Source organism: Erpetoichthys calabaricus, chromosome 9 (assembly GCF_900747795.2).
Source record: "Erpetoichthys calabaricus chromosome 9, fErpCal1.3, whole genome shotgun sequence".
Lineage (NCBI taxonomy): Eukaryota > Metazoa > Chordata > Cladistia > Polypteriformes > Polypteridae > Erpetoichthys > Erpetoichthys calabaricus.
This window is the reverse complement of record NC_041402.2, coordinates 65,167,039-65,181,249: the sequence shown is the minus strand read 5'-3', so window position 1 is coordinate 65,181,249 and position 14,211 is coordinate 65,167,039.

The following is a 14,211-nucleotide window of genomic DNA, read 5'->3' as shown; positions in this document are numbered from 1 at the left end:
AGAGACTTTTTATGATCAAGCAGTTACATGAAAACACAACAGCTACAGGATATAAACCATCCAATATTTATTTTACAGAGCACCTTTCATAGTAAGTGCCATAGAGCTGCTATTTGACGGCTGCAGTGTTATGTTCATTACACTGCCATGCAGTATATATATTAAACAGTGATTTACCCCAAACCATTATCCCCATTCAGTATCCCTAAAATTTACAGATAAAGGTGACATAAAAAGTGTATACACAAGTGACTAGTGTACTCTTCAATTGTTTAGAATGGTGCTGGAGAGTGTAGACATGCTGCATATTGGTCAGATGAGCAATTATAAGAAGTTCAACGTATTCTGTACCACTGCTTCTACAACTACATCTGACCTTAAAGTTATGCATAATATGGTGATTATATTTAAGACAGTAAGACATAAATATGTAGCAAATAAATAGGCTGATACTAAACTCTTAATAAAAAGTGTGTTTCTTTGTTACATAACACCTAAATCCAAATCAAAAAAGGAAGAATACTCCACATTCACTAAATAAGCGTTGTTTTTTTTTTTTTTACAAAACATTAAAAAAAGAACTGTGGAAATTCTCGATGGCCCTGCCAGGTGGCCCTGCATGCAGTTTATGTGTATTGAGGTGTGCATAATAACAGGTTGATTAAATACTTCTTTTGACTAACGGTATTCAGTTTTTAATACCCCTGGTGTCAGCAGGCTAGGTGGATACACATTTGTCTGTGTGACTACTGCCACCCTCTACCATCCAAACCTATGAAAATGAAAAAGTCACAAATAAGTTAGGAAGATAAAGTGCATGGCTACAGTAAGCTCAAATAAAAGTGCCCTGTATGCTGATGATGGCATTTTATCCGGCTGTCTTTTCAACCAGTTCCTAAATTACACCTGAGTAAGAACCTTGACAAGCACCTGGACGGCGTTACATGAATCACAGAAGATGGTAAAATGAAGTAGAAAAGGAATTTGGTAATATTTATAGAAATGAGATTAAGTGTCTTTAGGGACAAATAACCACAGCTCATCCTATAATGATGAAAATTCTAATGAAGTAGCATAATGCAACTATTATTATTGCTATTATTTAGTGTAACAAACCAGTTGCTTACATATTCATTTGGTCACTGTTCAAAGTAGCCCACCTGTAAATCAGATTTTAACTGTATTATCATCATCCCAGTTTATTGCTGCTGTCTTGAAAATATCCTGTTAACTGCCAACACTGAAACACACTGCTTGCATAGAGGAGTAAATCTGTCCCCCCTTCATAAACAGTATTGCGGCATGGCAGCTGCAGAAGTAAAACTCTCATGGAGGAAAGGCGGGTGGACATTTGAATTTGCATGCAGATGAGAACAAGATTTTTCCTGATGATATTAATGATACATTGCATCTTGACTACTGTGATTTGATCCATCCAGCTAATTTACACACCTTAGCAATTACTAAAAAGCTGATATCCAGCTCATTATGTTGAATGAGGCTAAGGAGACTTCGTTGCAGGAGAGACTAATCTACTGCTAAGTTTTAAATCACTTTCTTTTCTATACTGTGGGGTAGGGCAGCCAGTGTGGTGTGATTTGATGTGTTAAAGTGGCCAAGGCCTTGGATTTTAAACCAAAAGGTTATTGGTTCAGATTTCTCCTATGACTTCATATTTAATTTAGTTGTGCTATGATTTAAAATAATACATATAACAAATTATACTGCTTAACTGTATTTGTAAAACCCTTTGAGATGGTGTTCACTGTGGAAAGGTGATGAATGAATAAAGGGTGTTTGTTTGAGTGCTGCCTTTGATACATCACTATTCACTCTTGGAATTATAGACAGTATCATACATGCATGCCTGGGAGATGACTTCAGGGCTTGTCAACTTTCAATTCCACCCCAAGTCACGGGTTGGAGCTGCTTCCATTCTCCTCTCCTCTCCTCACCTTCTCTCACGGGCCCAAGATGTGTGACGTCACTTCCGGGTTACGGGTCCCATCCATCTCATCAACTTCATAACAGGCCCCACCGTTATTTTTCCCCAGTGTGGTCAGAGACCAGATGTTCTTTTTGCAAAGGTTTTTTCTTGCCAAACTTTGAAATATATGGGGATCACCATATGGTGCTCGAACCCTTTACTTTTATCTGTGTTTTTTCTTTTTTTTAAAATAAATTCTAACTCTTATAACAGACTTAAAAAATTTGTAGTGTAAGGGAAAAACTTAACTCTATGAATCTGTAAAGTGCTTTAAAATATGCTGAACCATTTAATTAAGACTTTCTGTAACATTTGAGATAATGACAATTTAATACTTTTTTTTTGTTTTTTTTATAATAGTTTATAGATAAGTAGTGCTTGAAGTGGAATTAAATTACTGGCCGTTTATGGCAGTACAATAACATTCTTTTGATGAGTAGTAGGGTCTCCCAATGAAGCTCTGGCCATGGCAGTGTGCTAACAAATGATGCCGGTACTCTAGGTGGGTGCCCCATTAAACTTTGGTCACTGTGCTAAAGACTGGGGGACATCAGCAACATTCAATCTAAGTGCTGTGTCAAGGGTCAAGCATGAAGCATAGAGCACTGGAATACATCAAAATTCAATCGAAGAGTTGGGGAAGCTGCAAACGTTGTGGAGAGATGCTGCCAAATGTGCCAGTACTTAATATGTAATATTTGCAAGAGGTACTGGTACTGCGTAGTGGTGAGTATGGGTCCACTTACACCACTGCATATAAAAGGTCCTAATTAATTAACCAGATATTTTCCAGACTATCAATTGTTTAACTATTTTAAAACCTTTAGAAAATATTAAGAAACAGGTGTATTAAAAGAATATATCATTAATCTGTTTGTTGATCAGTGTAAACTGAATTGCTTCTTAATTATGTTAGGCAAATGAACCTTAACTTATTAAGACCACTGCTTTGTTAGATTAGTCAGTCTTGTCACAGTGCGTGTGGAAGGTTCCATAAGGTTGGATGTAATAAAGGATGTCCATCTTTGAGACATTTGATAATTGTAACTCACATTTTTTTTTATTTCTAGAGTATTTTCCCTAACAGTGCACCCCTTGAACCGTAACATGATTTACTTACTTCTGTTGAGCATTGCATTATTATCCTTAATCACAACCATCACCACACCTTCTACTTGCTTTTGCTTGGTGATACTGGATTAATGTAAGCTTAATTCACATAAATATTTAAACAAGCACCTTAAACTTCCCACCTTCTTTAAGAAATGCATTTTCTCCAGTTGTGTATATTGTCAAATTCAATCAGAGACCTTTTCCTCTTTTATTTGATATTTTTGCCTAGTCCTTTTTCTACCACAAATTGGAGCCCATCTTTTTTTTCTTTTCTTTTATTTATTTTATTAAAATCAAATAACATTCCATACACATAACTCAAGTTTAGCAAAAAAAAAAAAAGTTCGAAACAAATCAACCCCCACCCTTGAAAAAGTGAGTTAGGCCAGCAGTGTATAACTTTATGCTAGTAAAAATAAGTAAATAGATAATAAAGAAAAATGGAGTAAAAGTGGGGAGAAAACCTGCTTCCCCAATTTAAAAGCTTATTCTAAAATGTTATTGATTAGATAATGCCAGGTTTTGAAAAAGTTTTGTACAGATCCTCTAATTGTAAATTTGATTTTTTCCAGTTTCAAATAGTATATAACATCAGTTGCCCACTAACTAAGAATAGGTGAGTTAGGATTCTTCCAGTTGAGCAAGATAAGTCTGCGGGCCAATAGTGTAGTAAAGGCAATTACAGTTTGTTTTTTCATCCTACACTTTAAGCCCATCTGGAAGTACACCAAACACAGCTGTTAGTGGATTAGGAGGTATTGTGACACCAAGGCTGTCTGAAAGGCATTTAAATATTTTGGTCCAGAATGATGTTAATTTGGTGCAGGCCAAAAACATGTGGTCCAGTGAGGCCGGAACTTGATTGCAGCGTTCACAGGTTGGATCTTGCCCTGGAAACCTATTGGACAATTTTAAATGAGATGTGCTCGATATATAATTTTGAGTTGAATAATTTTATGCTTTGCACATATGGTGCTCGAGTGAATTCTGAGGATTGCTACTTTCCACTCCTTTTCTGAAATGTTGAGTAAGAGATCCTTTTCCCACTGTTGATCATTGAATCATTGATCATTGAATCATTGAATCATCAATGATTCTATTAGTTCGGGTGTTGTGCCCTCATTTTTTAAACATGCTGCAGTCCGCCCCTGTCTTAAAAAGGCAGAATTAGATCCTGGAGTTTTAGCTAATTTTCGTCCAATTTCCCAACTGCCATTTCTGGCTAAAATTCTAGAAATAATTATTTATAATCATTTGGTTGATCATCTTAACTCTAATAATTTATTTGAGATCTACCAATCTGGCTTTAGGCGTTATCATAGTGTTGAAACGGCACTCCTGAAAGTGTTCAACGACATCTCTCTTATTACTGACTCAGGTGATGTGGCAGTCCTTCTTCTCCTTGACCTGTCCGCTGCCTTTGACACTATTGACCATGAAATATTGCTGATGCGGCTTGAACATCTTGTTGGGCTTAAAGGGGCTGCTCTTAACTGGTTCAGGTCATATTTAACTGGTAGACACTTTTCAGTGACTTTTAATTCCTCTTTATCATCTCCTGCTCCTCTTAAATATGGTGTTCCTCAGGGATCCATTTTGGGTCCTATTTTATTCTCCATATACCTTCACCCTATTGGAGCAATTTTTAGGAAATTTAACATTTCTTTTCACTGCTATGCTGATGATACTCAGGTTTATATTCCTGTCTGCAATTCTACAACAAATCAACTCCACAACTGTCTGTCTGAATTAAGATCCTGGATGGCTAATAATTTTCGTGATCTAAATCAAAATAAAATGGAGGTGCTTATAGTGGGTCCATCAGCTAAAGCCCAAATTGGTCTTGGTCTTCTCGGCTCTTTCTCTGTCTTTTCCAAACCTCAAGTCCGCAATCTTAGTGTTACCTTTGACAGTAACCTCTCTTTTGAGAAACAAATAAATTCTGTAGTCAAGAGTTGCTTTTTCCAACTTCGTCTATTAGGTAAGATAAAGCCTTTTTTATCTTCTAGGGATCTTGAGATAGCTTCTCATGCATTTATTTTTTTCTCACCTCGATTACTGCAACTCGCTGTATTCTGGGATTAACAAATCCTTGATACACAGGTTACAGTTGGTACAAAATGCTGCTGCTCACTTTCTGGTTGGAGCAAGAAAGTATGACTCTGTCTCTCCTATTTTAGCTTCTTTACACTGGCTGCCTGTCAGTTTTCGAATTGATTTTAAAATCCTGCTGCTAGTTTTTAAATCTTTACATGGGCTTGCTCCTGCCTATTTATCTGAACTGTGTGTTTTACATCAGCCATCTAGAGTGCTTCGATTTTCTGGTCAGCTGTCTCTGGTTGTCCCTCGTACCAAGTGTAAAACCAAGGGGGACAGGTCTTTTGCAGCTGTTGCACCACGCCTGTGGAACTCTGTACCCCATCATATAAAGGAGTCGTCTACAACTGAACTGTTTAAAACAAGACTAAAGACTCATTTCTACTCACTTGCATTCAGTTACCTTCAGTAATACTGATGGCTTCCTCTTTGTGATTATATTACATTACTTCTATTTTTTATGCATATAACATTACTTCTGTTTATTATGTATTTTATTTTATGTTCATATATTTTATTTCTATTTATGTTTTATGTTAATTTGTTCTATTTTTGTAAAGCACTTTGGCCACAGCATTACTATGTTTGTTTAAATGTGCTATAAAAATAAATTGACATTGACATTGACATCTTTGAAAGGGAGGGACTGTAAAATAATTTTATATATTATGGAAATGCTGTCGGAGTCCTTGAGACTGAACAATATTTTTCCGGCATAGGGGTAGGTGGGAGGTGAGGAAAATTGGGCAGGTTCTGTTTAACATAGTTTCGAATTTGAAGGTAGTGAAAGAAATGTGTTGCTGGAAAGTTAAATTTGGAGTGTAATTGTTCGAAGTATGCAAAGACATTGTCTATGTACAGATCTCTAATGTTTTCCAGGCATTAAAAATTGCATATGTTTGAAAGGGTGGAAACATGTGGTTCTTGTGCAGAGGTGCCACAGATAAAAGCTTCTCTATCTTAAAATTCTTCCTACATTGATTCCATATTCTGATTGAGTGAAGCACAATTGAGTTGTTAGTATATTGGTAATAACTTGTACTTATTGGGGTGCAAAGCAAGGAATATAAAGAAGTACTGCAGGATGTTATTTCTATTGCGGTCCAATACATGTGTCCATGTTCATGTTTTTATAGTTTGTATGTTTGCTGACCATTAATAAAATTAAAGTTAGGTAGAGCCATGCTGCCTTCTGCCTTAGGTCTTTGTAGGGTTGCCCTTTGGATACGTGGATGTTTTGAATTCCAAATGAATGACGTTATGGTTGAATCTAATTTCTTAAAAAATGATCTATTGATGTATATTGGAATGTTCTGAAATAAAAAGATAAGCTTAGGAAGGATATTCATCTTAACAATGTTAATTCTTCCAGCTAAATTGAGATGAAGGGTTGACCATCTATGCCAGTCTTGCTTAATTTTTTTCATACAGACAGCAAAATTTTGTTGATAAAAAGCGTTATGTTTACTTGTGAAGTTTACCCCTAGGTAATTAAACTAATCTGCTATGATAAAAGGGAAGGTGTCTAATCTAACATTGTGTGCTTGAGAATTCACTGGGAAAAGCACACTTTTATTCAAATTGATTCTGAGACCAGAAATCTTTTGAAATTCTGTTAGTGCTGTTAGGAGTGCAGGCACAGTGTTTTGCGGCTCTGATATATACAGTACCATATCATTTGCATATAGAGAAACTTTCTGTTCCAGTATTTCTCTGATAATCCCCTTTATCTCAATAGCATTTTGACAATGAATTGCCAGTGGCTCAATGGTGATGCAGTGATGACCAGGGGCATCCTTGTCTGGTACCACGATCTAGTTTAAAGTAGTCTGAATTAATGTTGTTAATACAAACTGAAGCTTCTGGATTGGTATACAGTAGTTTGATCCATGCACAAATGTTTGGGCCAAACCCAAATTTCTCCAATGTAGTGAAAAGGTAGTTCCATTCAATCATGTCAAATGCTTTTTCTGCATCCAACGATAATAATATCTCCGGGTTGTTTGACTTTGTGGATGAATATATTACATTAAACAAGCCTCGAAGATTGGAAGCTAAGTGTCTACCTTTAATAAATCCAGTTTGGTCTTGTGATATTACTGAAGGCAACAGTTTCTCCATCCTTCTAGCTAGGACTTTGGAGAGTATCTTAATATCATTATTCAGAAGTGAAATTGGTCTGTGTGATGCACATTTTAATAAGTCCTTATTTTGTTTAGGAAAGACAGTAATTAATACTTGGCAAAAAGGTTTCAGGTAGAATTTTACTTTCTCTAGCTTCTGTAAATGTTGCTAATAGAAGGGGAGCTAGCTGAGTTAAGAATTTCTTATAAAATTCGTCAGGGCAACCATCAGGACCTGCTGCTTTCCCACTCTGCAGTGAGTTTATAGCATCTAGTAATTCTGATATTGCCAGAGGTTTATCCAATTCCTCTACACTAAGTGTGTCTATTTGTGGTATCTGTAATGCGTCCAGAAATGCATGTGTCTTGTCTTCTTTAATCTCAGTAGAATATAAAGATTTATAGTACTCTCTAAATGTGTGCATTATATTATGGTAAATGATTTTGTCCCCGTTTGTGTTTGTGATTGCTGGAACTGCATTGCAAACTTCTTGCTTGTGTATTTGTTGAGCTGAGATCTTATTAGCTTTCTCTCCATGTTCATAGTAATGATGTCTTGATTTAAGCATGAGTTGTTCAGTTTCTTTTGTAGTTAAAAGGTTGAGCTCTGAATGCAGAGCCTGCCTTTTCCTATGAGGCGCCTCACTTGGACACCTGGCATGTTCTTGGTCTATTCTAGTAATTTTGTTGATTAGCTCTGATACCTTCTTGGTTTCCAAATTATTTCTGTGGGAAAGATATGAGACAATCTGTCCTCTTAAGAAGGCCTTCAGGGTTTCCCAGAGTGTTCCTACAGAAAACCTCTGAGGATGTATTTGTCTCTAAAAAAATTGATTTGCTTGGATATAAATTCTGTACAGTTCTCGTCTGTTAATAAAAGTGGAATAAGACGCCATCTGAGAGATGAGTATGTGGGGCATAGTGATTTTAGCTCCAAAATCAAGGGGGTATGGTCAGAAATAACAATAGTGTCATACTTACAAGATTTAATTGTGGACAGGAAGTTGTTGTCTACAAATAAATAATCAATTCTTGAGTAGCAATGATGCACTGGTGAGTAGAAGGAATATGCTCTTGAGTTTGGGTTTAGAAATCTCCAGGAGTCTGGTAAGTTGTGGTCAGTTACAGACTGTGTAATTGTCTTTGCAGTGTTAGATGTCATCACCCCTGTGACAGAAGACCTATCCAGGTCTGGATTTAAAACACAAGTCCCCAGCCATTATAATTTTATGAGTGTTCACATTGGGAAGGGATGCAAGTACATTTTGCATGAATTCCCTATCATCAACATTGGGTGCATAAATATTTATCAGAATAACTTTACAGTTAAATAAATTACCTATGACAATCACATATCTCCCTTCAGGATCAGATACAACATCTGATACTACAAATGAGGCTGTTCTATGTATAAGAGTTCCCACACCTCTAGTTTTCTTTGTATAGCTGGAATGGAACATTTGGCCAGTCCAGCCTTTGTGCAGATGGAACTGATCCTTGCTTAATAAATGGGTTTCCTGTAAAAATACTATTTTAGCATTTAGACCTCTTAAGTGAGAGAATACTTTCTTTCTCTTTAATTTGTGATTCAGGCCTTTAGCATTCCACCTCACAAAGCTAACTGTCCAGTCTTGGAGACATTGCTTCTGAACTTTTGTTGTCATTTTTTAGACATAACTGAACATAAGACAGCTTTGACCTTAATTTCTAATTTTCCCAGGAGTTATTGCCATGAAGCCTATTGTTACGTTAGCACTTATAATTATAAGGATTAAAAGGATAGATCAGAGATAGCTTGCTCTCTTTCTCTCCCCCCCTAGTCCCCACCCATTAGAGCCCATCTTTAAAATATGCCAGAAGCTTTTGTCATCTTACACACAGACTTATCCTCCATATCCCAATCATCATGCTTAAGTACAGACATCCAAGACAAGGTGAAGACCTAATGTGAAACAGTCCTTAATGAGAATGATACAAAGGTTATGCAAAGTGGAATACTGTATATGTAAAGAGTACACATTGTGTGAAAATCTGCATTACTGACTTCACCGATAAGTAAGCATAATGTGTATGGAAGAAGTGAAGAATGTTATTATCATTAAGAGGATGATAGAATTAAAGATTGCTTGATAATTCTGCAATAAAACTGAAACCTTTGTCAAATTGTAGGGCAGAAAGGACTTAAAGAAAAATAAATTCCTTTGTGTTATGGTCGGGATGGGGAATGGGGTTCCATTTAAAATGTATATTGAACAACCACAACATTAAAACCACCTGCCTAATAATGCGTAGGTCCCCCTCATACTGACAAAACAGCTCAGACCCATCGAGGTATGGAGTCCACAAGACTTCTGAAGTTGTCCTGTGGTATTTGGCACAAAGATATTGGCAGCTGATCCTTTTCCAGCACATCCCACAGATGCTTGATCAGACTGAGGTCTGGGGAATTTGGAGGCCAAGTCAACACCTTGTACTCTTTGTCATATTCCTCAAACCATTCCTGAACGATTTTTGCAGTGTGCCAACAGGCCACTGCCATCAGGGAATACTGTTGCCATAAAGGGTGACAGCGTATGGTCTGCAATAATCTTCAGGTATGTGGTATGTGTCAAAGTAACATCCACATGAATGCACCCAAGGGTACCCAGCAGAACATTTCCCAAAGCATAGCACTGCCTCAGCCGGCTTGCCTTCTTCCCATACTGAATCTTGCTACCATCGCTTCTTCAGTTAAACAACACACAACCGCCTGGCCATCCACATAATGTAAAAGACAATGTGATTCATCAGACCAGGCCACCTTCTTCCATTGCTACATGGTCAGCTTGTGACACTCACATGTCCCTTGTAGGCACTTTTGGCGGTGGAAAGGGGTCAGGGGTCATAGTCACCGATCTGCAGCTACACAGCCTCATATGCTGCAAGCCGTGATGCACTGTGTCACATTTTTTCAGCAGTTCGAACTACAGTGTCCCTTTTGTGGGATTGGACCAGCCAGGCTAGCCTTCACTCCCCACATTCAGTGCCCATGATCCTGTCACCAGTTTGCTGGCTGTCCTCCTTTGGACCAATTTTGGTAGGTACTAACCACTACATACTGGGAACACCCCACAAAGACCTGCTGCTTTGAAGATGTTCTGACCCAATCATCTAGCCATCACAATTTGTCCCTTGTCAAAGTTGCTCACACCCTTATGCTTGCATTTTTTTTCCTGCTTCCAACACATAACCTTCAAGAACTATCTGTTCACTTGTTGCCTAATATATCCCACCACTGGACAGGTGCCATTGCAAGGAGCTCATCAATGTTATTTACTTCACCTGTCAGTGATGTTAATGTTGTGGCTGATCAGATCATTGCTTGCATGTTTAACTATTTTTCCAATGGCATAGGTGATTGACACTTTAAATGTCATCGACATGTTTCTTTCCTAGTGGAAGTTTTGAAAGAATAGTTGAATATGTCAAACTACGTAATTACTGAGTGGCCACATTATGGGTTAAGATGTTACTTTTCACTAGAAGGGAAAATACTGTAACAGAGGAGCAGTGTCCATTGGTCATGCTGTTGTATTTGTAATTTTGGTCTTTTTGTTAATTGAAGGAAGAGTGTTTTTCTGCTGTTTCCCTTCTTTGTGGGTCTATTTGCTGCACTGACAGTATGTTCCCTCCTCCATTGTGGAAGCATAATTGGAATAAACATGATACTCACTTCTGGCATATGGATATGAGTGATGGGAGAGTAAGAGGTTTAGTTGTGAGAAGTTGCAATGTCCTAAAATGAACACTGTTTTGGGTGTTGCAACAAACTGTTAAGAGTGTGTAGCTGTACACTGAATTGGAATTAATATAAAAACTAGTTTGCCATCATTTTGTGTTCAGACCTATTCATTTTGTTTGGTTACAATACAAATCAACTCACTTCAGCTCAGTTTTTATACTAAGTCCAATTTTGAAAGCATTTCTTGTATGCATTAAATTCATTGTTTATTTATCCTGTCTTTGATGACTGACTTTGTAAAAGATATGGGCATACTTTAAAAAAAAAACTGTTTTAAAAGGGAAACAGAAAAGTAAAGGATTTGTTATTTACTAGAAATGCACAGACTTAAAACCAGAAAAATGGGTATATAAGGAGCGACTTTTTCATTGGGCATTTTAAGGTGTAGCTTGCAGTTTAACCCTAGAGCTTCTTTTGGCACAAATTCCTTCACCACTTCATGATAAGGTGTGGTAAAGCCAGTTAGGGATTTGTGGTGGTGCAGGATTTTAAAATAAAAAAAAAGTGTAGGCTTAGTGGGCACGAGTGTGAAATGCTGTGATACCATGTGGCCGTAGGGTATACAGTGGGGAAGTGAGCTGACTGCGTGGCTGTAGGGTGTTCAGTGGGGAAGTGAGCTGACCATGTGGCTGTAGGGTGTTCAGCGGGGAAGTGAGCTGACCGTGTGGCCGTAGGGTGTTCAGCGGGGAAGTGAGCTGACCGTGTGGCTGTAGGGTGTTCAGCGGGGAAGTGAGCTGACCGTGTGGCCGTAGGGTGTTCAGCGGGGAAGTGAGCTGACCATGTGGCTGTAGGGTGTTCAGCGGGGAAGTGAGCTGACCGTGTGGCCGTAGGGTGTTCAGCGGGGAAGTGAGCTGACCATGTGGCTGTAGGGTGTTCAGCGGGGAAGTGAGCTGACCGTGTGGCCGTAGGGTGTTCAGCGGGGAAGTGAGCTGACCATGTGGCTGTAGGGTGTTCAGCGGGGAAGTGAGCTGACCGTGTGGCCGTAGGGTGTTCACTGGGGAAGTGAGCTGACTGTGCGGCCGTAGGGTGCTCAGTGGGGAAATGAGCTGATCATGTGGCCATAGGGTGTTCCTGGGGAAGTGAGCTGATTGCTTGTTAATGTGCAGGTGCAATCAGCTCAGCTCTTCCCAATTAATGCTCCTTGGGTTGTAATCAAGGCACCTGCACCCAATAGAGTATAAAAGGAGACTGAACAAGGCAGACAGGAATTTGAAAGGTAAACAAGGAAACATTTGAAACACAGATTAAAGAGGAAAATGAGGGAGTAGGTCAATGTCAAATGTTTTGTCGACATGAGACAAACAGGGGACAACCAGGCGAGTAAGCTGGTACCATGGGAAGGAGGCTTGGTGGTTTGGAGTTGGCTTTGCATTGAGCAAGAGGTACTGCACTCATGGTGTATGGTCACTCCTGCTAAACAGAAGAGAGCAAGAAGAACCAAAGGGCTTAGAAGATCATCCCACTGGAGCTAGAGAAATATGGTAGTGGGAGAATGGAGCCAGTCTTGGACACCCCAGCGGTGACTGGCTGAAGTGACCTGGAGCAAACCAGTTTTAAAGGATTGTCAGCAGTTGCTAGTATCTCAGCTCCCACAGAACAGACCAGATAGATGAACAGGGGCTGAGAAGATTTAGAGAGACACAGAGGCTATGAGAACAGTGATAGAAGCACCTGGTTTTATTCTTCTGGCTTTATACCCTTGGATTATTCATCAATTATTTATTAATTAATTTTAACTCCTTCAGAAGATGCATTTGTTTTTATTGGATTATTTATTTATTTATTTGAAGAAGTATGAAGTAACATCACTGCACTTTATTGGATTTGGACACTGTTTTGTCAAATAAAATTGCACATAAAATTGTACTATTTTGCATGTATATCCTGATTGCACTAGTCCATCCTGGTACATGACCATAAATGTCCACATGCAAGACAGGATGATGCCACCTGCAGGCAACACAAGAATCACATCTGACAACTAGGCCTTTATAATTAAACTAGCCAACCCGCGGCGTACCATACGCCGCATAATCAGGCCGCTTTTTTAATGATTTTTAAGCACAGGGAAAAAATTAACATTTGAAAAATCCGGAGGAGAGGGGAAGGACGCCCATTACGCCCCATTCGTCATGCTAGTCTGCTGATTTGTCGTTCAGTAAATTGTGAGTAGTGATGGGCGGGGTGAAGCCTTGAGAAGCATCAACACGTTTGAAGCAATTGTGTCGGAAATCGTATAGAAGCTTCGAAGCATTTGACACTCACCTGTCACGTGACACCTTCTGGCCATTTTCATTAATGTTACAGAAACTTATGATACACTTCAATGACGTCTGTTAAAAGTCGTATTGCTTTTATTTTTTCGTAGCTACAGACTGACAACAAAGAGAAGGGTTCGTCAGTAGCTTCTAGTGTCTGATGTCTAAAAAATATAAATATAACTAATGCTGACAGGCAGAATGCACTATACGATAGCAAGAGTTAAACAAAATAAGACGCCTCACCTCATGCATTCCCGGCTCTTTCAATTAGTATTTACTTTTGCACTGTATCATTATAATCGCTCCTGTTATTAGTATTATAATTAACCCTGACCTTTTCTTGAGATCACATTTAATAGCCTTAAATGTTTTGTTTGGTCTGTCTTAATTAAAACGGAGTAGACAGAAAATAAAGGTTTATCCCTGTACTTTGCCATGATATAGGTAAGCACATTTGAGAAAGAAAATGTGAAATCCTTAAATCACAGATGTCATTATTCGATCAAGTATTAAAATCTGCAGTGCTTCGAAAGCTCTACACAGTGTCGAAACCTTAGTATAGAACGGCCCATCACTACCTGTGAGTCACGTAGAGTTTTGATTGTTGTTTGCGATTCTGGCCGCTTTTCGCGTACTGAGTTGTTCGGGAGTCACAGTTGAGAAACAGTTTTTTAATGTCTTTTAAGCACAGGGGAAAAAATGAACATGTGGCCCGATGCATTCTTTAACTGCCTTGTGGCGGTGTAGTAGTACGGCTGCTTTGCAGTAAGGAGACAGTGGAAGATTGTGGGTTCACTTCCCGGTTCATCCCTGTGTGGATAGCAAATTATCCACGACAAACAAACTGTT